We start from the raw sequence: 26,491 nt of genomic DNA, 5'->3' as shown, positions 1-26,491 counted from the left end.
TTCCTCCCATGGCATTTAATTTTTTGACACAGACCTGATTTCCATACTCCACTCCTGAAAGAAATCCAGCCCTTTGGCCCCATCATTACCTCCAGGATAAAACAAAATCTCAGCTTGGCAAGGACCCCCCCAACCTGGCACTCATCTCTCTCTACTCACTTCTCCTTATTCTCCCCTACATGTACACTCCCTTCCAAACCAACTGGCCTACTCACTATTTCTCATTTGCAAAATACCATCTATGCCCATACCTTTCCACAGCTCTCAGTAACTGGAATGAGCTTCTTCCTCACTTCTACCCCCTAGAACCCATAACTTTTTTTTCTTGCTCATTTGCATAGTTACTCCCCTGTTTTCCTTTCATCCTTTTTCTTCCTCTTCCCTCCTCCCTTCCTTCGCTCCCTCTTCCCTCCCATCATCCTGGCTAGAAGGACACTCAGCTTTGTTCCCCTATTGATAAGCTTTGGCCTCCTCTGTCCCTGAACTGGGAGGGTCTACACCTGCTTAGGCAATCTAGTGACTCCAATCTACTGGTCTCCCTCCTTGCTAGGGTAGACATATGATCAGTTTTCACCCATGTAAGTATTGTGGAATTCAGGAGCCTAAGACATCTCAGCCTCAGCCTCCCCTATAGAATTTCCAGTTCCATAACTTCAATTAGGACTTAAGTTCAAAACTGTCCTCAGATTCTAGCTCTGTGACCCTGGGCAAGTTATTTGACCATGTTTGCCTCAGTTTTCTCATCTCTAAAATGAGCTAGAGAAGGAAATGGCAAAATACTCCATTATCTTGGCCAGGAAAACCTCAAACAGTGTCACAAAGTGATATGACTGAAAAAGGACTGTAAAAGTTTGTCAGACTTTCTATAAGCCTATTAAAATATGAGCCCATTGAAAGCAAGGATCTAAGCCAATTAGAAAAGCAAGGATTAAAAGATTAAACTGAGGGGCAGCTGGGTGGTGTAGTGGATAAAGCACCTGCCTTGGAGTCAGGAGTACCTGGGTTCAAATCCAACCTTAATAATTACCTAGGTGTGTGGCCTTGGGCAAGCCACTTAACCCCATTTGCCTTGCAGAAACCTAAAAAAAAAAAAAAGATTAAACTGTCAGATAAATGACAAAAGAAGAGATAGGAAACATCATGAAATGCAAAATGGATCATTTTGATTAAATTGAAAAGGTGTTGTGCAAACAAAATCATAACCAGAATTAGAAGGAAAGAAAACTGGGACACAGTTTTTATAGCCTGTTTCTGATTAAGTTCTCATTTCTAAAATAGAGTCAAATTTATTAGAAATTCCCCTATTGATAAATGGTTAAAGGATATGAACATTCAGATGAAATTCAAGCTCTCTCTAGTCATGAAAAAATAGTCTGTTACTATTAGAGAAATACAAATAAACAACTCTGAGATACCACCTCATAACTATCAGATTAATTATGTCATAAAAGGGAAATGATAAATGTTGGAGGGGTTATGGGAAAATTGGGACATGAAGATATTGTTAGTGGAGTTGTGAACTAATCCAGTCTTTCTAGAGAGCAATTTGGAATTACACCCAAAGGTCAACAGATCTGTAGATACCCTTTGATCCAGCAATACTGCTAAGTCTGTTTCTCAAAGAGATCACAAAAAAAGGGAAAATGAACCACATGTACAAGAATATTCATAGCAGCTCTTTTTTGGGGAGACAAAGTGTTAGAAATCAAGAGGATACCCATTAAAGAGGGAATGGTTGGACAAGTTGTAGCTTATGAATGTAATGGAATATTAATTACTCTCTTAAAAAACTGATGGAACAGATTTCAGAAAAAGCTGAAAAGATATGAACTGATACTGAGTGAAGTGAGCAGAACCAAGAGAATATGGTATGCATTAACAGCAACATTGTGTATGATCAACTGTGATGGACTAACTCTTCTCAGCAATAAAGTGATTAAAGAAAAAAGACTTGTGATAGAAAATATCATCCACAACAAGAGAACTATGGGTTCTGCAGACTGAAGCATTATATTTTCACTTTTTATAATTTTTTTTGCTTTTTCCTTCTAGGGGTTTTTCCTTTTTGTTCTGATCCTTCTTTCACAGCATGACTAATAGGGAAATATGTGTGAATTTAAGTTCAAAACTGCCCTCAGACACTAGCTCTGTGACCCTGGGCAAGTTATTTGACCATGTTTGCCTCAGTTTTCTCATCTCTAAAATGAGCTAGAGAAGAAAATGGCAAAATATTCCATTATCTTGACCAGGAAAACCTTAAACAGTGTCACAAAGTCAGATATGATTAAAAAACGATTGTAAAAGTTTGTCAGACTTTCTATAAGCCTATTAAAATATGAGCCCATTGAAAGCAAGGATCTAAGCCAATTAGAAAAGCAAAGATTAAAAGATTGTATGTGTTTAACTTAATCAGATTACTTGCTATCCTAGAGTGGGGGGGGGGGTAAAGGAGGGAGAAAAAAATGAAAGTTGAAAATTAGCTTTACATATAATTGAAAAAATAATAAAGAACAAGGATTATTTTCCTTTTCTCTTTGTATTCCCAGCACTTAATATATTCCAAGTATTTAACATATGTGTCATTCATTTATTCAAAGTCTCACAGGATCATTCTAAAGCTGGAAAGGACTTTAGGGGTTCATGGAATTCAACCCCCATCAGATGAGGAAAGGGAGGCCCAGAGAGAGGCCATGTAAGCAAAAGAATCTGAGATTTTGAAGCCACGTCTTCCTGATTCCCAAATCCAGAGTATACCTATTGGTCCTGTACACCACAGGATCTCACCTCAGGAATGAGAAACTTTGTCCTCAATGTGATTTATGGACATCCTGGGAAAAGGGGGGCATCACAGACTTCAAAGTGAAGCATGGTAGTAAAACTGCTTTTGTATCACCAACCTCAACAGCCATTATACTTAGAGCATTATTATTAGTGGCAGTAATTATAATAGTTAAAATTTATATGAAACTCCTCTTAAGTTTGCAAAGCCTTTGATCAATTCTTTGATACCACAAGCCTAAGAGACGGATACTATTAAATGTCCCCATTTTATGGATGAGGAAACAAGTTTGTGAGATGTTAACTCACTTGCCCTGTCACGCACCCCCCCCCAAAAATAAAAAAAACAAATACAGCAGCACATAAATTGGGTACAGTCTTGCTGAGCCTAGAATTGGGAAGACCAGAGTTCAAATGTAGCTTCAGATATGTACTAGCTGTGTGACCCTGGTCAAGTCACTTAACCCTGTTTGCCTCATTTTCCTTATTTGTAAAATTAACTGGAGAAGGAAATGGCAAATTACTCCAGTCTCTACCAAGAAAACCAATGGAGTCACAAAGAGTGATATGACTGAAACAAAACAAAATAGAGAGGGAGTTTACTTGGGGAAAACTTCATGGAAGAGAATAATAAACTAGCCTCTGAAGGCAGGAATACACGTATTGGAGAAAACTCTGGACTTAGAGAAAGAAGAGTTAATGGTTCCTGTGTCTAGGGCAGGGTCCAATGTCCTTTAAATGAGGGAAGCCAGTGGGGATTAGATGAGACCTCCTTCAGCTAGGAAAGTATCTAATTCAAACATCTGCTCAGATTAAGACAAACTGTCTATAGTTGCTGCCCCTAATCCCCAGAGGGGGCTCTAACTAGCAGAAAGATGGCATCAATGCCAGGGGAAGCCTTGATCCTTTTTTATATTTGTGTCTATAAGGGCGATGGTATGGTATAGTAGAAAGGGTATTATTAGATTTGGAACCAAAACTCCTGGGTTTGAATCCCATCTCTGCCAATTAGTTCCTGTGTAACTTTGGAAAAGTCATTTAGTCTCTGTTGGCTTCAGTTTCCTCATCTGTAAAATAAGAAGATTGGATTTGATGATTTCTACAGTCCCTCCCAGTTCTATGTAAATTAAAATTTTCCAGAAAAGCCAGTCCCTGAACATCCTGGTGAATTGAGGTTGGATTTTGGAAGCTTAGCCTCACCCCAGGATCTGCAATTTCCTACCCTTCCCTCTAGTGTTCCTGGGTGAGAGGAGAAGGATCTTACTACATTCTGTCCCTATCACCAATTCCATCTCTAGATTTCATCAAGGTTTTAGGCTAAGCCTTCATACCCCACCCAAGTGGAATGATAAGAAGACATTCCTTATACCTTGACTTCAGAATTAGAAGGGAGCTCAGAGACCCAGGCTCGGTGGATAGACATGGCTCTACTTTTAATCAGTTCAACAAGTTGCTGCTCAAACTTTGTATGAAGGCCCCCAAGGAAGGGAGCCCACTACCTCCCTTCTGGGATAACTCTCATTCTTATCCCTCCTTCAAGCCCAAACTGGCCTTTTGGCTCCTGCTTCTGGGGCCATATAGAGCAAGGGTGGTCTCTCTTCCACATGAGATCCTTCCCAGTTCTTGAAGATGGTCACCACAGCCACCCAACCTCTATGGAGGTGAGACATTCTCACTTCCTTTGATCAGTCCTCAGATGGCATGAGTTGCAGACCCCTTATCATCCTGCTCCCCCTCCTCTAGACATTGTCTAGCTTCATAATGCCATCCTTCAAATGCTGGCAGGCACCAGCTATGATCTGAGCAGGGCTAAGGAAGACAAGGCTTGCCCCTCTATGTTCTAGTCAGAACCTCTAAAGGCAGGATAAGACTTCATTAGCTCATCTTTGGCAGTGCCAAGCTGATGACCCTTGGCCTCTTTTCATGTAAACTCATCCATCTTGTTGATCCAGATCCATAGGGGAACAAATTAAATGCTTCCCCTGGGGTCAGGACGACCTGAGTTCAATCCTGGCCCTGTCACCTCCTCAGTCTCAGTTTCTTCATCTGTCCAGTGGGGATAATAACAGCACCTTCTTCGTTGGGTTGTCGTGAGAATCAAGGGAGATCATATATGCAAAGCACTTTGTAAACCTTAAAGAGATACATAAATGCTGGGTATCATCATCATCACCATTATTACTGAATGCCTATACTCTAGCTGGAGAAAAAAATGGCAAACCACTCCAGTATCTTTGCCAAGAAAAACACCAAATGGGGTCATGAAGTGTCAGAGCAACAACAATGTAAAATACAGTCCAAGTAGAGCTAACAACTTCTTATCTAGGACACCCACATAAGAAATGATAAAGTAACTATGAGAAGAAGCATCTGATTTTGATAATGACAGGAGGAACAGGATTAATGTTGGGTGGAACTGTTGGGGAGAAGAAAGCCTTGGAAATTAGGTTGTTGTTGGGTTATCTCAGGTGTGTCCCAGTCTTCTTGGCAAAGATGCTGGAGTGGTTGCTAGTTCCTTCTCCAGGTCATTTTACAGATGAGGAAACTGAGACAAACAGGGTGAAGTGACTTGTCCAGGGTCACACGACTAGTCTGAGATCAAATTTGAATTCAGGAAAATAAGTCTTGATTCCAAGCCTGGTGCTCTATCCACTGCGCTACCCTCCTTGAATCTCTCTAGAATAAAGCTAGCTCAATCTGCCCTATCCTCTCTTTTCCTTCCTGCTGTCATCTATTGACATCAGATGACTCCCTAGACTTTCTTAATGACATCAGTGCCTTCTCACAATAATGCCTTCTTCCTCTCTACCCCTTGGGTAGATTGCTCTTGGGACATGACAGAGAGGTCTCTCAACATCTTTAATTCAATATCCTTACCCCAGCATGGTCTGGCATGGCTTGGCATCTCTTGTCAATGTGCTACCTGCATAGTTTAATCTTAGTGACTCCCTTATGATTTCTCTTTCCTGTTTACTCTATTTTTGATTTTGGTTTTCAGGAAGTCCATTTTAAATATGATCTCTCCTGGATCTATTTTCTAGGTCAGTTGTTTTTCTAATGAGATATTTCACATTTTCTTCTATTTTTACATTCTTTTGACTTTTTCTCCCTTGAGGTCTCATGGAGTCAATAGGTTTCACTTGCCCAATTCTAATTTTTAAGGATAGTGAGCTTTTAGATTTATTATTCCATTTAGCCAGTTTGGGTTTTTGAAGTTCTTCTGAATTTTTGAAACTATTTTTCTATTTGGCCAGTTCTACATTTTTTTTTTTTTTAGGTTTTTTGCAAGGCAATGGGGTTAAGTGGCTTGCCTAAGGCCACACAGCTAGGTAATCATTGTCTGAGGCTGGATTTGAACTCAGGTCTTCCTGACTCCAGGGCTGGTGCTCTCTATCCACTGCACTACCTCGCTGCCCCCAGTTCTACTTTTTAAAGTATTAATTTCTTTAACATTTTTTGTTCCTTTTTACCAAACTATAGACTCTCTTTTCATGATTTTCCTGCATCACTCTCATTTCTTTTCTCATTTTTTCTTCTACTTCTCTTATTTTATTTTTAAAATTCTTCTTGAGCTTTTCCAGGAATTCTTGACAGGCTTGTATCCAATTCACATTTTTTTTTTTTGAGGCTTTGCCTTATCTTCCTCTGAGTTTGTGTTTTGAACTTTCCTGTCATCATAATATATTTTTCTGGTTGGATTTTTTTTGTATGAGTAGTTTATTAACTTTTCAGCCTATTTCTTAACTTTTAACTTTATGTTAAAGTTGAGCTCTATTTCTGGAGTAGATGAGACACTGTCCCCAGTTTCAGATTTTTCATGCTGTTATTTTCAGAGTTAGATCTGGGGTATGTGTGTGTAAATTTTTAGTGCCTCCAAAGTGAGTAGGATCCGAGGAGAGATGTGGTTCTGCTCTTTTAGCTCTGGTCTTTACCCAGAAAGGAATCTTGCTCCCCTATAGCCTCAAGTGCTCATGCTCCTCTTCTCCCAGGAACTATGATCTGAAACCACATTTAACAATGCAATAGGGCATCCACTGCCAGTAAAGGATCCCTATAATCTTTTTCTGACCAGTTGGCCAGCCCCCTTGCCATCTCTGGACTAAAATTTCCCAAAGCTTCTACTGCTGTCAAACCTGCTTCCAAGGTCCACTGTTCCCATTGTCATGGCCTTCACAGTGGGCCAACCCCACCCCAGTTTCACTGACTTCTTATGTTGTTTTGAGCTGGAAAAATGTCTCAACCTGACCTTTTGCTGCTTCTGCCTTCTCCAGAATTCAATTTGAGGCATTATTTTAAAGTTGTTTGGAGGGTAATGTTGGAAGGTTCAGATGAGTTGCCCTGTCATCTATATATGCCACTCAATGCAGTCTAAGGTCCCATTAGTCTTTGGAGAACTACAACCACATTCTTTGTTGACTTATACTGACCTGGCAATCCTACCATCCAGAATTCAAACTCCTGCCCAAACCACTCAGGGTCCTTCACAGTTTGGTGGTCCCTTTCTTTCCTATCTCATTTCTTTTTATTTTGTTTTGGTTTTGGTTTTTTTAGGTTTTTCTTTTTCTTATCTTTTTTTTTTTTGGTAAGGCAAACAGGGTTAAGTGGCTTGCCTAAGGCCACACAGCTAGGTAATTATTAAGTGTCTGAGGTCTGATTTGAACTCAGGTCCTCCTGACTCTAGGGCTGCCAGTGCTCTATCCACTGCACCAGCTAGCCACCCCAGGGGTAAACTTTTTACCTGATCCTCACTTTTCTCATTTATAAAACCTCTGTTTTCCAGGGTTGCTTGCATGGAATCGAAGTAATTTGCAAACCTCATAGTCATATGTCAATACCAGTCATTATTGTGGAAAAAGTTGATTTAATGATCTAGCATAATCTCAGTTTCAAATCAGTATTATTCAATTCATTATGATTTTAAAAGAGATAATGATTGTTAGTAATTAGGAAGCTATGCTCATTTAAGGATACATATTTAGTCAGTCATCTAATAATAGACCTAAAAATAAGTAATGTATTAATCCACAATTTGTATAGGAATATAGATTCAAATAGGAAGGCCCCATAATAGATCTCAAACTCTCAGTGTAATAGTCTTTACTGCTTACTTGCATAACCACAAGAATGCTGAGGCAAATAGCTCCATCCTGTTTTGCTCAAATTCCAAAACTAAGTAATGTATGGGTGGAGGCATGGTATGAAAAGTTCCCCAGGGGTGGCTAGGTGGCGCAGTGGATAGAGCACTTGCCTTGGAGTCAGGAGTACCTGAGTTCAAATCTGGCCTTAGACACTTAGTACCTAGCTGTGTGGCCTTGGGCAAGCCACCTAACCCCATTTGCCTTGCAAAAATCTAAAAAAAAAAAAAAAAAAAGTTCTCCACCTCACCAATCTATGCTTGGAACAGATGTATAGCTCTACCATCTCCTCTTACCCAGCCTTAGGAGTAGCTCAGTCATATCATCTTCCCTTGCCCAACCTTAGGAGTCGCCCTCCCATCCTGTGACCACCTAGTAAATGAAGATTTTCTTTGTTTCACCCAATTTGTGACTCTACTGACTTCTTTTATTGCCAATTTCAGTATATTTCTCAAATGCCAACCAATGGAATTCCATATTTGAGACAGATAGCCATTCTTGAATGCTATTAGGGTCTACAAAAAGAACCTGCAAGGAGAGAATTGCAGATCATGAGGAAGATCTGGGGTCCACTTCATTAGGGGGGACTGTGGACCTTTCAAAAAAGTGTCATTGACACAGAGTTCTGCCTCAGTCTCTTATGGAAAGTGGGACAATTTTTTTTTTTAGATTTTTTTCAAGGCAATGGGGTTAAATGGCTTGTCCAAGGCCAGAGGGCTAGGTAATTATTGTCTGAGGTCGGATATCCACTGCGCCACCTAGTGGCCCCCTGAAAGTGGGACAATTTAAATTACTTTGTTGTCATCGTGGTTGTGTTTATCTCATTCTTATCATCATTATCTCATCTTTATCATCATCTCCTTCTATATCCTCCCTCCAACCTGTAGAACACCTAGCCTATGCCTATTGTCTCCACCATTAGATTATAAACTTCTTGAGGGCCAGGACAGACTCTTGCAATTTTTAATGCCAGCTCTGGCAAAGAGCAATTCCTCAGTAAATGCTTCTTGGTTATCTGATCCCCTTGTCAGCTATGCCTCCCTCACTTCCCTTTATATACTTACCAAAGAGTGACTATTCTCCCCTACTAAGTTATAAATTTTGAAATCATCGAAGTTGACTCATAGACAGAGCTCTAAGTGTTACAGACACTTTCCTTTCCAGACATTATTTCATTTGATCTTCCCAGGAGCCCCGTGGGGTGGTTGTTACCTGGTATTCCCATTTTTCCAGAGAAGGAAACTGAGGCTTAGAAGTTAAATTACTTGCTTGCCTTGGACATGGGACTTGAAGTCAAGCATGCTTGGTTCTAAGACTAAGAGTCTTTTGACCACACTGCCTCTCATGAAGGCAAAGTCCCTACCATCTCCCAACTTTGTATCAAGCACAGAGCACTGAACTCAGAGGGTGATTTTAAAATGTATATTGGGATGAATTTAATTGAAAGAAGTGAAAATCTGGGTTCTAGTTCTGGTTTTCAGGCTCCTTTTTGTTCTAAATTCCTTCCCAGATTTAAATCTATTAGGTTCTAATTATCTGCTGCTCTATGTTCTCAAGTCCCCGCCAACCTCTGAAATCCTACAATTCAACTTTTTCTCTGCTTGTGGTTTAATAATTCCAGTCATGGCTGACTCTTCATGACCTCATTTGAGGTTTCCTTGGCAAAGGTATTGGAGTGGTTTGTCATTTTCTTCTCCACTGTACAGGTAGGTGGTACCTGGGATCACAGGACTATTAGGTGTCTGAGGCCAGATTTGAACTCAGGATGAGTCTTCCTGACTTCCTATATACTACAGTACCACCTACCTGCCCCAATTTGGTAGGAATAGTTTGATGGAGAGACGGAACTCTCCCCCAAGAAGAAGTAGACTCCAGGTGGCAGCAATGTCATAATCATCTTAGGTTTCAGAAAATTGCTACACCTCTGCAACAATCAACCATTTATTGTTTACAAATCCACTTTGTGATAGGGACTGAGGATATCATGACAAAAATGAAACAGCCCCCACCCTCAAGAACTTCCATTCTACACAAACATATAAATGTGTGCAAAATAAATACAACGTTTGAGAGGAGGGTTCAAGGACAAATATTAGACTCTGGGGAGGAGGGTATCTCTGAAATGTCTCAGAGAGAGAAGGTGGTACTTGGGGAAGCAAACAAGGGATTCCAAGAAGTAGAAGTGAGAAGGATGTGCATTCCAGGCATGAGGGAGAGCTTGAATGAAGATATTGAGATAGAGCATCATTAGGGAAGGACATCAAGAAAGTCAGTTTGATTATGAATTGATCAACCTTGATGGAAGCATTTCCTCTCGGCAGTTCAGACAGCCAGGACATCCCTGGGAGACCTATTATGGACACTATCATCCTGAACCAGATGAAAAACAAAAACAAAAACCCACAGAATCTGAATGAGCATCAATTTCTCTGATATTTTTCCCTCATATCTCATGGTTTTCTTTCCCCTTAGTTCTAATTCCTCATGCACAAAATGGTTAACTTGTAAACAAGCTAAACACAAATGTACACGCACAACTTTTATCACTGTTCCCCCCAAGGGGAGGGAGGAGGGAAGGGAGGGTAGAAGAAAATTTTGTAATTTAGAAATATGCAAGTGGATGAATGTTGGAAAACCTTCATAACATATAACTGGAAAAATAAATTATAAACAAAAAGAAAAGGAAAAATAAAAAAGCCAGTTTGTATAGAGTATAGGAAGGGGAGTGGTATATAATGAGACTGAGAAAGGGGATTGGAGCCAGGCTGTGAAGTGCTTCAGTGTTAAACCAAAGCATTTGTATTTATGTCTAGAGATAATAGGAAGCTACTAGAGTTCACTAAGCAGAGGAATGACATCTAGCTGTGCTGTAGAAGAATCACTTTGGAACAGTTTGGATGATAGATTGAAGTGAGGGGAGACTTGAGGTAAAGAGACCAATAGATCAGGCAAAAGATAATGAGAAGTTGAAATAAGATAGTTGTAGCTGGGAGTGGAGAGAAGGGGACAGGTGTAAGAGATATTTTGGAGGCAGAAACAATTTTGCAACCAATTGATTATTTGGGGTGAAGGACTACAAAGTTAAAGAGAACTTCAAGGTTGTGTCTGTAAGGATGATGGCTCTCCATCAGAAATAGGCAAATTAGTCAGAGAAGAGAGTTGGGGAAAAGGTAACATGTTGAGTTTCAGATGCCCCTAGGTTGTCCTGCTTGAAAATGTCCAATGGATAGCAGGCCAAGGAGGAGAGACCTTGGCTACATGGATTTCAGAATCTTTGGAATCCAGATGATAATTGGACCCCTGAGAGCTGATAAGGTCACCGACTGAGAAAAGAGCAAAGGGACTGTACATCCATAGTTGAGGGTATAAACTGGATGGGAATCCAGCAAAGGATACTGAGAAAGAACAGTCAGGGATATAGGAAGAGAAGCAGAAAAGAGAGGAGTCACCAAAATTTAGAAAGTTGAGAGGATCATCGTTTCAGATACTGTCAAGAACTAAAGAAGGATGAGTCCTGAGAAAAGGCCATTAGACTTGCTAATTAGAGATTATGGTTAACTATTTTTTAAAACTTATTTTTATTAAGGCAATAAGAATAAGTGACTTGCCCAAGGTCACACAGCTAGGCAATTATTAAGTGTCTGAGATGGGATTTGAACTCAGGTCCTCCTGACTCCAGGGCCAGTACTCTATTCACTGCACCACCTAGCCGCCCAATTATGGGTAACTTTGAAGGCAATGGTTTCTATTGAGTGATAAGGTGAGAAGTCAGATTGCAAAAGGTTGAAAATTTAGTGGGAGATAAGAAAGTGAAGGTTAGAAGTGAATGAAGTCTTCTTCAAGGAATTTGACTTGGAAAAGAAAGAGATTGCTAGCAGGAATAGTCAGAGCTGGTGAAGATTTTTTTCTTTAGGTTTTTGCAAGGCAAATGGGGTTAAGTGGCTTGCCCAAGGCCACACAGCTAGGTAATTAAGTGTCTGAGATAGGATTTGAACCCAGGTCCTCCTGACTCCAGGGCCGGTGTTTTATCCACTATGGCACCTAGCCGCCCCTCTTGGACATCTTATACTGAATATCCCATAGGCATTTTAAACTCAACATGTCCAAAACAATTTAGTCTCTTTCTCCCAAACCTTCTCCTCTTCCTAGCTTTGCTTTTATTGCCAAGGATACCACCATCCTCCCAGTCACACAGGCTATAACCTAGGTGTCATCCTTAACTCCTTGGACTCACCTCCATGTCTAGCTTGTTGTCAAATCCTATTAATTTTACCTTTATAACATCTCTTATCTTTGTTCCCCTCAAACCTCTGATATTGCTAGTCCCTGATGTTTTCATCACCTCAGGTTCCAATAGCCTGTCTGCTTGGTATCCCTGCCTCAAACTTCTTCCCATTCTAATCCATCTCTCTCATCTGGATTTTCCAAAAGTACAAATACACCCATGTCTGCACTATTTACTTATAAACTACAGTAGCTCCCTATTACCTCTAGGATCAAATACAACTTCCTGTTCAGTGTTTTAAGTTCTTTATAACCTCTCCCCCATGCCCCAACCTCTCTAGTATTCTCATAGCTCATTGCCCACCACTTCCCCTGGATTCAAGGACACTGCCCTCCTTGCTATACTTTACAGAAAATATTCCATCTCACAGCTCCAGATATTTTCTCTAGCTGTCTCACATGTCTGGAATGTTCTCTCTCCTCATCTCTGCCTTAGCTTCCTTGATTTCCTTTGGGTACCCCCCAAAATCCCACCTCCCACAGGAAACCTTTTCTGATCCCCCACAATGTTAATGTCTTTCCTATGTAGACTATATCCACTTTATCCCGAATAGATATTGTCTGTTCATGGTTGTTTGCATACTGTCTCCAAAGGCCAGGGGTCATTTTTAGCATCATCCACTTACTATATTTTGTCAAACCTTTCATTAATTCACCTCCTAGATGTATTGAATTTCGAGTCCCACCAGTAGTTGTCATGGCAGTGCCAGACCAGATGACTTCATGAGCCTTATACAGCCTGTAGGCTGGACATTCCCTGCCCCTGCTATAGTTAGTGTATATTTATCGCCTTAGCATCGCTGATTCTATTTTGGAATTGGGCCACTCACTATCTTGTGAGGAAATGTGTTGATGTCTGTTTTTATAAGCTGTTTTTCAATATTATGATAAGCAAGCATGAGTGTTGTATAGGCTAGTCAAGAGCAAGTGCTTTCATAAATAAGGACGAAACATACGGGGCCCCTGGAGATGACAGACCCGACAATTCCTCATTAGCTTTTATTCTTACGTAGCCGGCAAATTAATTGGGGAGCAGACTAGGTCATTTGCCATCGGTCGGACTTTGGGTGTAAGTAGCTGAGAATGTGTGTAGCTAGAACTACAAGGAAACACTCCAGCCTCTAGCTTGACCTTGTGTCACCAGAAAGGCTGCCCTTGCATTACCCACTGAGTTGGGGGCGCAATCCTCTGCCAGGTCACTTGAAGGCTCGGTTGATTGGCAGAGATTTACTTAGCTGCCCGGCAGTCACACAGAAGGGAGACACATGATTTCTGGCTGAGCAAAGAGTGTTATGGATAAAATTGAGTGACGAGATAAACTGAGGCAACTTCCCAAGCAAGATCACGCTAGGCTGCCTGCCAGTGAGAACCTCACTGCTTTGCCCCTATTTACGGAAATGGAGTCCGTGCCAGTGTCTGCAGGCCTTCAGGACCCTGGCCAGCGCCCAGGGCACAAGCCGGGCGGTAATCGCGGGGTGCGCTCCTGAAGCTTTGAGGGTGTGGGGGGAGGGCAGAGGGGAGTTGGCACTTTGGTTCAAAGCCAATGGCCCTTTGTTGAAGCTAACGGATTGTGAGTTGTTTAAGTGGCCCGTGTGGGGCAGGACAGGGTGGGGAGGGCAATTTGGGAGGTCGGGCTGGAAGGGTTGAGACAAGGCACCCCTCCGTCTAAAGACTCAGAGGGGGCCGCGCTCCGGGCCTTGATCTAAGAAAAGGAGGCCCGTGAACGTGTGAATAAGCAAAGGAACCGACCTCAGCATGAGTGAAGTGCTGGGGTGGTTCCTCACTCCAGCAAGGGGCGAAGAGGAAGAGTGAAGGACATATTATTGGACAAGCGAGTGTCCTGGACGTAACTGAAAGGGAGGCCAGTGGATGCGTCCTGCCGGCACTCGGGAGGACTCCAGGCAGGCCCCGGGGGGCAGACACGCGGGGCTGCGGGGGGCGCCGGGCCGCAGCAGGAGCGAGGGCACGTGCCCCCACCCAGGCTGCAGGCTCCCGAAGGCGCTTTGCCTGGACCCTGGAGGCCGCGAGGCGGCTGAGAGTGAAGCGACGCGTCCGCGCAGCCCCGTCTCTGCTCCGCTTGGGCTGCCGCGCCCCGAGTCACCGGCGCCCGAAGGACGTTCTCGGGCCTCACTCCGCCTTCTTGCTCGTCATTTTTCCATCTGCAATATGGGGGCAGGGAAGCGGCCTTCCCCGTCCGTCCCACCCTAAGCCATGGTCCTAGGAGTCCAGCAGGGCGCTCAGGGCCGGCAATCCCTTCGGATCGCTCGGAGAGGCAGCGGGGTGGCACCCTTCAGACCCCGGCGCCCGCGGGCTCGCGGGCAGCGCCCGAGGCGGGATCGGAAGCGGGCCCGCAGCACCGCCAGGTGCCCAGCACGGCTGCCCACCCCGTGGCCTCGGCCGCTGGCATCTGCCGCCCTTCGCCTGTCAAGCCCCAGAACGAGCCGCCTCGCGGGACCAGCTCCTCAGTGCGCCCGTGCAGGCTCGGCTGCTCACCGGCCCGGCCCGGCCGGCCCTCCCGGCGCCCCCCAGGGCAGGGACGCTCTGCCCCGGCTTGGGGGAGACCCTGGCGCGCGGGGCCGGCCCGGCCGGACGGCGGCGCTGCTGGGCGCCCCCGGACCGGGGGGCCACCGGGGGGCCCTCGAACCCGGGACCTTTGTCCTCAGAGGCTGAGGCCGAGGAGGCGGTTCTGATGGAAGCACGAACGCCGGCGCCCCCGACTTGGGGCCGAGCCCTGGGTGTGGTCATGCGCTCTTGGCCTTGGCGGTGCTCCACCGGGGAGGACTTCCGGCGCCCTTCCCAGGCGGGGTTGGCCCCCCAGCTACGTATAAAGAAGCTGTCGATCGCGGGCGGCTAAGGTGGGCAGTGGGTAGGGCGCCCGGAGTCGGAGGACCTGAGCTGGCATCCGGCCGAGAGCAGCCCGCGGTGTCGCCTCCCCACGCCGCAGCCGCAGTCTGCAGGCTGCACAGGGACAGGCGCCCTAGGCCCCGCATGCCTCGTGCCCTGAAGGAACAGTCGGAACCAAAGGGGAAACGACACAATCTAGGAGGAAACAGTGCATGTTTAAAATTTGCTTTTATCGAAGATTTATTTGAGTTTTACAATTCCCCCCCCCCATCTTGCTTCCCCCCCCCCCCCACGGAAAGCACTCTGTCAGTCTTTACTTGGTTCCCATGTTGTACCTGGATCCCAGCTGCGCGTGATGAGAGAAATCACAGCCTTAAGGAAGACAAGAAGTCTCAGAGGGGACGCGACCCCACAGCTCCCTCCGCGGGCGCAGCCGGCGCCGGCCTCTGCTGCCGCCCCGAGCCGTCCCTGCTTGCGGCACTGAAGGAGCGAGTCCGTCCGGGGGGAGCGTCGCCCCAGGCTGCCGTCAGGGCGGGCAGAGTGCTGGTTCTGCTCCTCCCCCAGCATCAGTTCCTCCCCCAGCATCAGTTCCTGCACATCCCTCCGGGCTTCCCGAACCCTCCTTTGTTTCCGGATTTTAGGCTTTGCTAAAGCAATGGGGTTCAGCGGCCGAAGCGGCCCTGGAACTGCGGCCTCGCCGCCTCGAGGGCGGCCCCACGCCCGCGTCCCCCGTCCGGCTGCGCTTCCTTTGCCACTGTTGGTGAGGATGTTAGCGTTACTAAGCACGCTTAGTAAGCCAACATTTACTTATATCGGACGTAGTGACGGGGCAGGAAGTAGCGGGAGCCGCAGCTGGGAATCGGGATCTGTTATTGAAACCAGAAAGCCAGGGGAGAGCGCGAACGCAGTCCCCCACTACCACAAATTATGCAGTCGAGTTTCCCGCATTTGGGGAAATCGCAGGGGTCAGCCCATCCGGAGTGCAATGGATAAGCCTCGCCCTGGGGAAACCACCTTCGTGATCATGGAATCACCCCTGCCAGGTAAGTATGCTCTACGCTCGCCACGACCCGGGCTACCCGACCCACGAACCACTCCAACCTTACGGTCCTCGCCTCCTACTCGCTCTCCAAGAGTCCTAAAAGTGGGTTCCACAATTGAGAACGATCCGTCCCTAAACTCCTAGGATCGCTCAACGGAAAGTCTCTTTTTCTGTGAGTTTTCTTCCTCTACCGCGGACCAGCAGACATCGCGCCTCCTCATCTGCATGCTCCCGCCCACGGGCTCCGGGATTGGTCGAGCCCTTTCGGCCGGGCGCGAGCCAGGCGGGCGCTGGCGAGCGGGCCGGCGGAGGCGCGGCCGGAAGCTCTGCGCACGCGCAGAAGCGGGCCGCCGCCCCTCCCGCCCCGGTGCTCCGCTCCCGCTCGCCTTGGCGCGTGTCTCGTGGGGCGCCGGGGGGCCCTGGGCCGGGGCTCCGTGCGGGCAGGGGCTTCGCGGGGCGCCTTCCCTTGGAACGCCTCGGACCGCATGCCCCCCTCCTCTCTTCTCTCCCTCCATCTCTCTGTTTCTGCCCCCGTCCTTCCTCCCACCCCGCGTCTGCCTCTCTTCTCCTCGGATTCTTTGCCACTTCCTCACGTGCGGCCCCCAGACCCCGACTTGCGGCCTCTCCTGACTCATTTCGAGGATCTAAGAAGACAGTTCTAAATCTACGTGCTCTCCGCGGCCTTCCTGCCAGGCGCGGGCTGTTGCACATTAATTCAGCTCCTCGTCCACCTATCTAAAGCCGGGGCTCCTCATGGGCCCGCATCCCGGCTGCGCGGGCATGGCTCTCCGCCACCGTCTCCCTAGCCTGGAACTAAAGCCCGCCTCTGATCACCAGGGGCCCACAGCGCAGGCTTGGCCAGTGCGGGGTGGACAGAGCACTGGATCTGGCGTCAGGGGCAGCGGGCCCCAATCTGTTCTCAGACACCAGCTGTAGCCCTGGACAAGTTCCTGTAAAGGGGGGCATCTAGCTCTCAAGATTGTTGAGATCAAATGAGAATATTTGGAAAGTGGATGGCACGGAGGGCAGAGCCAAGATGGTGGCGTGAAGCCAGCGTTTCCTGGGAACTCCTCCCCCCCAACCTCCAAAAAAACAAAGGATGGCTCTCGCCGAAACTGAGGGGCAGAACCCACAGAAAGACTGAGTGATACATTTTCCCCAGTCCGAGATAACTCAGAAGTTCTGTGGGAAAGGTGTGTTTCACCAAGATGGGAGTTTGGAAGCAAAAGCCAGGGCAGCGGTGCAGCCCGGCCCGGCCCAGCCCGGCGATCATGGGCAACAGCTTGAAGGGGCAGTGAGAGAACTCCTCTGTCCTACCAAAATGAGTGTGGAGTGAGGCGCACCAGCCCCAGAACCTGCAGTGAGAATCTGGAGAAAGCAGCCTGCACCCCCAGAGGCAGTGAGGGAAGTCTGCAAAGAGTTCTCTGCTCTCCCTGGGGTAGGACTCTGCTGTTTGCTTACACTCACCTATCACCATATGGGCTTCCATACTAAATAACCAAGCTGAATCCCTCCTATAGCTCCAGGGCAGAGGGCAGTATGGGGGCCATCTACAAATCAAAGCACAGGCAAGAGAGCTTAAGACCTTGGGGGAATAAAGGGCCCAGTGGGGTGCCCCCTCCAAACCCCAAAGCCTTGGAAATGCCCTAAATTAGTCTTGGGCTGAGGAAATGAGCAAACAACAGAAAAAGAAGAATCTGACCATAAAGAATTACTTTAGTCCCATGGAACATCAAAACACATGCTCAGATGATGACAAAACCAAAGCTTCTAAGTATCCAAAACCTCCAAGAGAAATGGAAAATGGGCTCAGACTGTGGATGAGCTCAAAAAAGACTTTGAAAAGCAATTGGGGGGGAGGGGGGCTAGGTGGCTTAGTGGATAAAGCACTGGCCTTGGAATCATGAGTACCTGGGTTCAAATCTGGTCTCAGACAATAATTACCTAGCTGTGTGGCCTTGAGCAAGCCACTTAACCCCATTTGCCTTGCAAAAGCCTAAAAAAAAAAGCAATTAAGGGAGGCAGAGTAAAAATTGAAAAGAGAAATGAGAACGATGAAGAAAAATCATGAAAACCAAATCAAAAGCTTGGTGAAAGATATGCAAAAAAATGCTGAAGAATATAATATGTTAAAAATGGAAAAAGCAAAACAATGGCAAATGAGAGGAATGCCTTAAAAAGCAGAATTGGCCAGCTGGAAAAGGAGATAAAAAAGCTCTCTGAAGAATGCAGAATGGAATTAAAGGAAGCTGATGACTTTGCAAGAAAGCAGAAGAAATAAAACTCTGCCAAAAAAAGCCAAAAATTAGAAGAAAATATGAAATATCTTATTGGAAAAACAACTGAGCTTGAAAACAGATCCAGAAGAAATAATTTGAAAATTATTGGACTATCTGAAAGCCACAAACCAGATGAGCCTAGACTTCATTTTTCAAAAAATAATACAGCAAAATTGTCCTGAGATTCTAGAAGCAGAGGGTAAGATAAAAATCAAGAGAATTTACCAGTCACCCCCTGAAAGGGATCCCAAAAGAAAAACTTCCAGTGACATTATAGCCAAATTCCCAAACTGTGCGCTAGCCCTGAAGTCAGGAGTACCTGGGTTCAAATCTGGCCTCAGACACTTAATAATGACCTAGCTGTGTGGCCTTGGGCAAGCCGCTTAACCCCCGTTTGCCTTTCCAAAAAAAAAACCCAAAAAAAACAAAAAACAAAAAATTCCCAAACTCCCAGATCAAAGAGAAAATTCTAAAAGCTGCCAGAAACAGACAATTCAACTACTGAGCCTCCATAGTCAGGATTCCACAGGATGCGAAGCATCTACATTAAGGGTTCATAGGGATTGGAATATGATACTCTGGAAGGCAAAAGATCTTGGTTTACAACTGAGAATTAACTACCCAGCAAAACTGAACATCCTCTTTCAGGGGAAAAGATGGATTTTCAAAGAAACAGGGGACTTTCAAACTTTCCCAAGGAGCCGAGCAGAGCTGAAAGGTAAGGTTTGATCTCCAAGTACAGGATGCTGGTGAACCATAGAGGGAGTGGAAGAGAGGGACTAATTATGAGGAACTTGGTGATGTGGAACTGTTTGTATTCCTGCAGGGGAAGAGGACACCGATAACTCATATGAACTTTCTCCTTTATAAGAGCTGTGAGAAGGAGCATCTAGAGACAGGACACAGGAAGGAGTGGAATATAATGGTATAATATGGTAAAAAGGAGTCAATGGGCGATGGGGGAAAGTACTGCGAGGAAGAGGAAGGAGAGGAAGAAGAAGCTGAGAGATTGCACATCAGAGTCCAAAAAAAGCTTTTTTAATGAGGGGAGGGGGGAAAGGCAAGGGGGAATGAGTGAGCCTTCAGTGTCCTCAGAGATGGCGCAGAGAGAAAATAACATACACACTGAATAGGGTGAGGAAAGCTATCTTTCCCTAGAGAAAAATGGCATGGAAAAGGGGGGATGGGGGAGGAAAGGGGGGGATAGGGGATGGAACAGAATAAAAGAGTGGGGAGGAATAGTGGAGGTGAAGCTAGTAATAGCAACTGAGGGAAAAATATCGAAGCAGCTTCTCTGGCGGACTTAGGCTAAAGAAGGGAACTCACCGCAGAGGCAGAGCCACTGGAATCCGAACACAGACTGAAGTACATTCCTCTGTCTCTGTGTCTTTGTCTCTGTCTCTCATTGTCTCTCTCTGTCTCCCTTTCCGTTTCTTTCTTTTATCTCTCAGCTTCCTTTCTTCTGTATGTGCACGTTTCCCTCTCTCACTATCTGTTTGTCTCTCAAGGGGAAGGCATGTGAGGGAGTCCTGACCTAGAAACATGGCCGTCTCTCTCTCTCTCTCATATTCTGTTCGTTCTCTCTCTCTCTCTCTCTGTCTCTCTTTGTCTCTATTCTTAAGGTTTCCCATCTTCGGGGGGGGAGGGGTGTATGTTTTTTGTCATGTTTACTCTTATAACATTCAACTGACATCCATGTGTGGCATGGACACAATGCAGACGGCCAGGCTGCCTTCTGGGGGGAGGGAAGGGGCATCTTGTAGAATTCAGAGCCTCGCAGGGACTGCTGGGCGCACGTTACTATTGGGTATAATTGGAAAACAAATAAGACGTTAGGTGCAGTGGCTGATCGTGCCCCCGGAGGAGGCCTTCATCAACGCGGCCGCCATGGTCGCGGTCGGAGGCGCAAGTGAAGGTGAAGGTGAAGGTGAGGTGCATCAGGTGCCCGGACCAGACAAAGGCGACAAAGCCCACGGACTCGACGGCTTCCGCTTCCCCTCCCGGCTCCAAAGCTGGTCCGGAGAGGCGGGTGAATGCCCGCAGGAGGGCGGACCCGCGTCACCCCTCCGACCACCTGGCACGGGCAGGGCTGCCCGCTTTCACCTCCACGGAAGAGGATACACTGAATCCCTCCCATCAGTCTGGAGAAGCCGGTCCCGCGACACGAAAGCCGCGCCTGCGTCTGCCCTTATTCGTAGACCCTCAAACCTTCCGCCACGCGGAGGACCGCCCCGGTAGAGCGCCCCGCCGCACAGGTCTTTTTTTCATGGAAAAGCTAAAGCAAGACCTTTCAGCGTTACAATGCCGCCACCTACATCCTCGCCCGGGACACCGCGCTGTACGGTGGCCACTGAAACGCCACGCAGAGAGCTCCGGCTTAAGTCTGCTATTAGAACAGGGAAATCAGGGGAGAGCGCGAACGCAGTCCCCCACTACCACAAATTATGCAGTCGAGTTTCCCGCATTTGGGGAAATCGCAGGGGTCAGCCCATCCGGAGTGCAATGGATAAGCCTCGCCCTGGGGAAACCACCTTCGTGATCATGGAATCACCCCTGCCAGGTAAGTATGCTCTACGCTCGCCACGACCCGGACTACCCGACCCACGAACCACTCCAACCTTACGGTCCCCGCCTCCTACTCGCCCTCCAAGAGTCCTCAAAGTGGGCTCCACAAGCGAGAACGGTCCGTCCCTAAACTCCTAGGATCGCTCAACGGAAAGTCTCTTTTTCTGTGAGTTTTCTTCCTCTACCGCGGACCAGCAGACATCGCGCCTCCTCATCTGCATGCTCCCGCCCACGGGCTCCGGGATTGGTCGAGCCCTTTCGGCCGGGCGCGAGCCAGGCGGGCGCTGGCGAGCGGGCCGGCGGAGGCGCGGCCGGAAGCTCTGCGCACGCGCAGAAGCGGGCCGCCGCCCCTCCCGCCCCGGTGCTCCGCTCCCGCTCGCCTTGGCGCGTGTCTCGGGGGGCGCCGGGGGGCGCCGGGGGGCCCCCAGAGCAGCGAGCGGGACCCCGAGGGGGGTTGTCCGTGTTTGCGCATGCAGTCAACTCAGGCGCCAAGCAACCGTTAGCATTCACAATGTGCAAACACTACGGAATAAAAATATGTAATAAATATGTAAAGATACGGGATAGTCAGTTTTTTTATTCTTACAACCCTGTGATTGGGTTTGGAGCGGGAGGAACGGAAGGGAAGGGCAAGTAACTCCCAAAGTATACAAGGCAGAATTCAAACCCCCAAATTCCTGACTTCCTCACCCGATCCGCTTCTGTGTCCCCCAACCTACTTTTGTTTTTGCAAGGCAATGGGGCGAAGTGACTTGCCCAAGGTCACACAGCTAGGTCATTGTTAAGTGTCTGAGGTCGGATTTGAACCCAGGTCCTCCTGACTCCAGGGCCGGTGCTCTGTCCACTGCGCCACCTAGCCGCCCCCCAAACTACTCAGGGAGAGATTCAGGCGGGAGAGGATTTCAGAGAAAAAGAGGAAAATGAGACTTAGAGAGAAGCTACTTGGTCAAAAAAAATCACACAATCCTGCAGGATTCTAACCCAGGGCCTTTGCCTCTCCCCCCCCCCCCCCCAGCTGTACTCTTTCCTTTCCCCTTGCCCTTCACTAGATTTCTCATTATCCCCTTAGGCCTCCTTCCTGGATCCAGAAATCCCTATAATCTTTCACAAATCCCTTCCCTCCTTCCCCCTGCTTAGAAAACATTTCCTGGTTGTAAAACCCAGTCAGCAAATGACTTAAACTGTTCCTCAGTTTCCTTAACCTGAAAAAAAACCAAGCCTAAAAGAGTTGGCCCTAACAGGTGAGCCCTTTGCAGCCTTGTTTCTACAGTGCTTTAGACCTTCAAACCCTTCAGAACAACAGAGTCATTTGAGGAAGGTTAGCTAATTAAGTAAAACCCAATGCTCGCCAGTCGACATAGAAAAATGACAGTATAAAAAATCTAGAGTCTGCTCGGGACAAGGGCTAATGGAGCCGCCTTGTGAGAGTTCCTTGAAAAGATGAAGACATAAGGTTGGCAGTGTAAAAAGGTTGTAAGGGAAATCAAAAAAACCAATTAGGTTCTAGACGAGATCAAAAAAGAACTATTTTTCTCATTAAACTTCCTGCATTTTGGAGAAGGACATCACAAAGCCTACCAAACAACTTTAACAACACAATTTCTGATCTTCTGGGACATCACACAGTACAACATTCTCACTGTGCAAAGCATAAATCTGCCCTTGGGAAAACCATATCGTAGGCGTAGAAGCACCACCGCCTGATGTGTGTGAGCATAATTTGACCACCAGCCAAGCACTCATATTGTGACACCAGGGAAGTTGGGTCTGGCTCCACTGGGAGGGGCCTGACATCCTTCCAGATCCCCTTCTCCCACCAGCTGGGGTTTCCTCCTCCCATTCAGGCTGGCTACCTAGGTAGTCCTGAATGAACGGGGTTTTTCAGCCAGAGATTTCTGTATCTGCATATTCCGGCCTCCGGTTCCCGGACTGTGCAGACATCACAACAAGGCCCTACTGCCAGCCCGGCTTTCCTCCCTTTCCAGTCCATTGTCCTCTGGTTGCTAGGCAACGCTCTTCCCAGAGTTCCATCATCTGATGGAGTAGACGCTTTGGGTTGGGTTGGTGAGATTCATTGCTGCTCTGCACCTTCTTCTGTCTGCTCCATCGGGGGGCCTCCCGGACCTGACCTTGACTCTGTGGTCCAGTCCCACTCTGACAGACTGAAGCAACTGCAGCTTCGGTGTCCCCCAAACTAATTCTCAACTTGAGATCAGGGAGAGATTCCGGACTGGAAGGGATTTGAGGAAAAAAAGAGGAAACTGAGGCTTAGAGAGAAGCTACTTGGTCAAAATCACACAATGAGGAAGCGGCATGCAGGAGCCTAACTGAGGGCCTTTGACTCTCCCTTTACACCACATTTCTTCTATCACACAGTAGAGTTTCTCTCTGTTGGAGAGTAGGTAATCAAGTGAATATACTTAGCCTTTGTGGAAAGGTTATAATATAACTTACTTCAAACCACCAGTCCCCAAAACCGTATTCTGGTTCTTCCTTCCTTTATTAAGTTTCCACATTGGGTGGAAAAAATCTGGGTCCTGGCACCTGGGGGAGATGTTTGACCTCCCTTCCCTGAGCTCATAGTCCTGTAGAGGTATTGTTTAATAGCACAGGTAATTCAAAAACCCCAATATTACAGGCAGAATAAGTAAAAGATGTTGGAGGGAGGGGTAAAGAAATGTTCCATTGGGGTGGCTAGGTGGTACAATGGATAGAGCATGGGCCCTGGAGCGAGGAGTCCCTGAGTTCAAATCTGCCCTCAGACACTTAATTATTACCTAGCTGTGTGGCTTTGGGCAAGCCACTTAACCCCATTGCCTTGCAAAAACTAAAAAAAAAAGTTCTATTACTGTCTGGGGGCAGGGGTGGCGAATCAGAGATTTAGGAGTGAACAAGTTCTCCAAGTTCATGCAGTCTCAACTCCTTTTAAAAAATGAGGAAACTGAGGCCAAAAAAGACTTCTCCAAAGTCACACAAGATAGTTATAATTGGAGGAGATGGGATTTGAACACTGATGGGGTGGGAAAGGAGAGACTTCCCAGGGGGGATATCATTTGAATTATCTTTAAAGGATAGGTAGGTTTGGGGATAACAATGAAGAGGGAAGTGTGAAAAAATAATTTCTCAAAAATATATTGTGTTAAAAGATTAAAGATTAATTTCCTTTAGAGAATACGTGTCCTCATATTGGTCACCTTGCTTCTTAGTTAACATTAGGCCTCCAAGGTATGTCTCCTGTGTTAATTACAGACTTAGGGAAGCTAAGAAACGTGATGCTGTGAAACCACCCTTTCAGGAAAATACAACAGCTTTTAGATAAAATTGTAGGAAGGTGATGTTCCTTTGTAAAGCAGTTTCAGGCAGAGCTATTGTACAACTTCTATGGTCGGCTCACTAAGGCTGGTTAATGATTTTCTCTATTCTTTGTTTTTGTATTACAATTCTGATTTCTTTCCCAGTTCCTTGTAACCATTTTGGATGGTTTTCACCTATGGGTTTGATGGTACATCCCAGAGAATAAAGCTTCATGTCTCATCTATATTTTTCTGTTATTTTATTTTAACCCTATACTTTTAAAGTTTCTTACAGTTATAGGGTTCACAGGAGGTACATTTTAGGCGTGGGGGACAGCAGAGACAAAGTCCTGGAAACCGGAGAAGGGATGTTATATGTAAAAAATAGCAGCAGGTTATGTGAGTTGATTCTCTCATATTCAGTGTCTTGTTGGATGTACAAGCATTTGCTTTAAAGAAGCTACAGGTTTATACTGTGATCTTAAGAGTCAATTATCAGGGCAGCTAGGTGGCACAGTGAACAGTGTACCTGCCCTGGAGTCAGGAGGACCTGAGTTCAAATCCCACCTCAAACCCTTAATAATTGCCTAGCTGTGACCTTAGGCAAGTCACTTAACCTCACTGTCTTACCAAAAAAAAAAAAGCAGGAAAAAAGAGTCAATTATCCAAAGAGCCCTCACTGGCCCTGGGAAAGGGAGGAATAGGAGGAATATTTCCCATTTATGGGGCTCAAGGGGCAAGGGGTTTCAGGACTGGAGAATGAGTGACACCAATTACTATTAATAATGAATCAGTTCCTGCCTCCACTCTATCCTTACAGACTCTCAGGGTATGTGACTCTTAGTTTAAGAGAACCCCAAAAGTTTGAGAATCAGATTGATGGATTCAGAGACTACATGAGACCATAAAAGTCATTTAATCCAGCCCCTATTTACATAGCAAGAAACAGGGCTAGAAAGATGGAGTTACTGGTTAATGAGCCCAAAAGTTGGAATTAGAATTTAGGCCCTGGGCCTCCAAATTCAGTACTTCTCATTGACTGGGGTCCTTCAGATCTGTGGAATTCCTTCTTGTTAATTCTCTGCTTCTTCAGACTCACCTGACCTTGTTTTATTTATCTCCCACCACCTCCTAAAAACACCAGCAGACAACTCCCCGAAGGCAGGACTCTGGCGCACACATAGGGGGAAGGCATCAACAAATAAAGGAGACACACACCACTGTACTTTTTAATAACCTACACAGAGGTGTTGATTTCCCCTTTATTGGTCAGGCAGAGGTACTCCCAAGTCTAGAATTTTTGTTTTACCAAACAAAATAGAATCTTATCTGACCAGAACAGCACAGGGTATCAGCAAACAAAAGATTTATCCTGTACTCTAGGGTGGGGAGATGTCACACATCCTACAGCATATCATGGAGGTCAGCCTGGAGTTCAGGATCTTAGGATGAAAGCGACTACTTGATTTGAATTCAGGAATGGCAGAGAGGGAGAAGGCCCAGGCACTGGTTGAATCTTCTTCCCAGTTCTGTTCATCCTTCTTGAGGAATTCTGTGCCAGATGGCATTGTGTCTGGGTCTACCATCTGGGTCTACCAGATTCCTCGCCATAAGAATGAGAAGAAACCTGAGAGATCAGCCACTTTCCCATTGTACCAGAGATCAATCAGTCACATAGCAAGCTGCTGACAGAGGTATGACTTAAGCTCTGGGCTCCAGGCCCTTGAATCTTTCCAGTGGAATGTAACCCCCCTGAGAGCAACCTTGAAGACTCCTTTTGGCCTAAATTTGAATACTCAGTACTTATGTACATTGACCACCACATAGTAGACACTTTATATTTGTGGAATTCAATTGAATTCCCACCATTCTATTATTCCCTGGTCATCTTCTCTTTGTCAGAGACCATATCCTGGCCCTCTAACTGGCCTAAGGCTTAATCATAAATACCTGAATTGGCTTCTCTGGGCCAATCTCTGGTAGCCTGCTGTCTAGCTCTCCCAGCCCCACTGCTGCCCAGGTGATCCCTAAGCCATCACTGACCATCCCTGATCTTGGAATGACACTGATCCACTCCTCCCCAGCTCTCAGGTTCTCATCGGATTGGAATTTGTCTTTCCCCATCCTTCATACAACCTCTGAAGATGTACTCATTTCCCTTAAGCTCCAAGGGTGACAGAATTTAGGTGACGATTCAGAAAGCCCCTAGCACAGCCTTGGGGACCAGGGCCATTGGTGAGGATTTAGACCACAGAAAAAGTCTGAGAAATA

At 46.3% G+C, this 26,491-nt stretch overlaps 2 non-coding genes across 2 annotated transcripts; both read right to left on the bottom strand.

Moving 5' to 3' along the window:
• Positions 1-15,928: 15,928 nt before the first annotated feature.
• LOC141515801 (U1 spliceosomal RNA) lies at positions 15,929-16,092 on the bottom strand. Its single transcript, XR_012476540.1, has one exon. It is a non-coding gene; the product is annotated as a U1 spliceosomal RNA (small nuclear RNA).
• A 4,674-nt stretch (positions 16,093-20,766) lies between these two features.
• LOC141515800 (U1 spliceosomal RNA) lies at positions 20,767-20,930 on the bottom strand. Its single transcript, XR_012476539.1, has one exon. It is a non-coding gene; the product is annotated as a U1 spliceosomal RNA (small nuclear RNA).
• Positions 20,931-26,491: the final 5,561 nt, after the last annotated feature.

This window comes from Macrotis lagotis, chromosome 2 (genome assembly GCF_037893015.1).
Source record: "Macrotis lagotis isolate mMagLag1 chromosome 2, bilby.v1.9.chrom.fasta, whole genome shotgun sequence".
NCBI classification, from domain to species: Eukaryota; Metazoa; Chordata; class Mammalia; order Peramelemorphia; family Peramelidae; genus Macrotis; species Macrotis lagotis.
This window is presented reverse-complemented; position numbering and strand designations above follow the sequence as displayed.